The sequence below is a fragment of the Plectrocnemia conspersa genome, unplaced genomic scaffold (genome assembly GCF_051122295.1).
Source record: "Plectrocnemia conspersa isolate PC_06_02 unplaced genomic scaffold, ASM5112229v1 ptg000003l, whole genome shotgun sequence".
NCBI lineage: Eukaryota > Metazoa > Arthropoda > Insecta > Trichoptera > Polycentropodidae > Plectrocnemia > Plectrocnemia conspersa.
In genome coordinates, this window is record NW_028277167.1 from 1539104 (window position 1) to 1541517 (window position 2414).

Genomic DNA, 2414 nt, shown 5'->3' on the forward strand with positions numbered 1-2414 from the left:
TAACCCTCGTTTAGGATTATTGACAAAATGCACTAAAAACTGCGACGTCTGACCTCAGCACTTATTAATCCTACACAGCCTTGAATCACCCTACGCCTCAGCCTTGCTTTTCATAGACGTTACTTTACCTTCCTGTGTTTTTTACGCTGTATGGTGAGGCTGAAATTATTCATAAAATTGTCTTTGAATGCTGAAAACAATGCTGAAAAATAAAAATAGTCCTGAATAGATTAGATAAAACGTTGATTAAACACCTGTCTGGAATTTGCATTTACTACATAACAAACATCCGATAAGGATTCTACAAATCCGATTAGTTATCGCCCTATCAGTTCATTACCGCTATTTAGTAAAATATTTGAAAAAATAATCCTTATCCGTCTACTCTCGGTAATCAGCGTTCCCACTGCGACGGCACGATTTTATTGCTTTTGACGTGGATTTTTGACTTCTGAGAAGGGGTAATTCTTTTTTGCGCTCTCCTATTAGTCAAAATTTGGTTTAGATCTGCTTCATTCGATTCTCACTTATTTTAAGTCCTCATAACCGAGCGTTTCCACTACTAATTCTGAACTAAGACACCTTGCATTTGACCAGAAAAATGCATGTCATGTAATCAAATTGAAATATTAAAAAAACTATTACTGACTGGCCAACTTTTCACCTCTTCTCTGGAAAAAGCTGAATTGTCATAATCGGAAACTTTATCTTTTTATCTAAACTTTTTAAGAGAAGCGCTTAATTTTGTTAATTGATCGACTGGCGGATATGGTTTATAATAATTTACATGTTTGTTATTTAAATATATGCGAGTGAACGGTGGACGAGGCACCTCCGGCCGTTGTCCATCAAAATAATATGCTGCCCTCCACCGCCATCACGTCAGTTTACCAGAGTGCCGCCAAGCGTTGGTCATAATGAATGAATAAATAAATATTTAATAGGCCCCCACAATCGCAATAACGTTCGACTGTATTCGTTTTGTTGCTTTCCAAAAATTCATAATATACAATACCCTCACAATACAACCATACGCAGTGTATTACTTTTTGCGTGTATTTTAATTTTCAGGGTGGTTACTAGGGCTTGCCATGGTATAACCTTAGACTTTTCACAATGTTGTAAGCAAGACCTTTTTAATATTCGCTCACCAATCGATGCAAAAAGGCTTGTGCTTTTATCTTGAATTTAAAGTAACACAGTACATTATGACGGCTGGCAGTTGCTGAGGAGTCCAGACATTGTACTGTAAAATCATTCTCATTCGTTGCAAATGTTTCATTACAGTTGACTGGTTGACTTCCAGCCTCAATCAAGGGGCGTTGGACGCGCAGACTCATCGTGAACCTAAAAGCATGGAGCCAAAGAGAGAAATATCACTTGACGCACAGGCACTCACAGGACACAGTTGCTTCGGCTCTTACCTACATAGGATAGGCAAGGAAGCGACCCCTGGGTGGCATAATTGCAACGACGCTGCTCACACGATCTTCAGATGACCAGCACTGAATGCGGGAAGAAAAAACCTTGAAAAACACTAGGCGAAAGAAAATTGTTGCCAGATAATATGGTCCTCTTCATGCTGAGCTGAGAGACAAAAATGCGTAGTCAACTTAGCAAGAATTCGCATTGTGCGTTTTGTCCATGAAAGAAAAGGACGAGAGAAGCTGAAGATAAATCTCCAACGACGAATAAGGGTTTCAAGAGAGCTCATTATTTTAAAGGAACGAAGATACATAATGACGCAAGAGCACTAGCTCTAGGATAACTGCCTTCCCGAAGTTTTAATATGTAAAACCAGTATAGCTGGGAGGTGGTAGGAGCGGAGGGGCATTTTAGTGGTTGAAAATCCCACACAACCAGCAACTAGCAACTCTGGTTGTTGGAATCTTTTCAAAGATTTCCCCTCTCCCAAAAAAAGTATCAATTATATTTTGTGACGGGTGGTGACGGGTGACAATTAGACAGCTACACGTTGTTTATATAAATTTACAGTGAACGGTGCACGAGGCCCGCATCGGCGTGCGAGCCTGCCAAGTCGGCAAGAGAAGAGTGTCCGTCACGCCAGTGTTACCAGAGTGCTGCCAAGTATTGGCCATAATAAAGCAAAATAAATACATATATAAATAAGCCCCCTATAATATCGGCATCAAACTTCGAAGGCCACCCGGAATTAATTTATCAACCAATTAAAAATCTTCATAGAAATTCATAAATTTAATTTTATCGGCAGACACAATATAAAGAGGGAAGGAGGTGTTTATTATACAATGAAGTAATTTGAAAACAACTGTTATTTATTAGTTCAGTGGGGATATTTATTTTTTCATATTAATCTCAGTTTATTATTATTCATAACGATTTATTTTTGTCGATGGCAACACAGCCTTTTTGAACGCGTTGCCGCCAAGCGC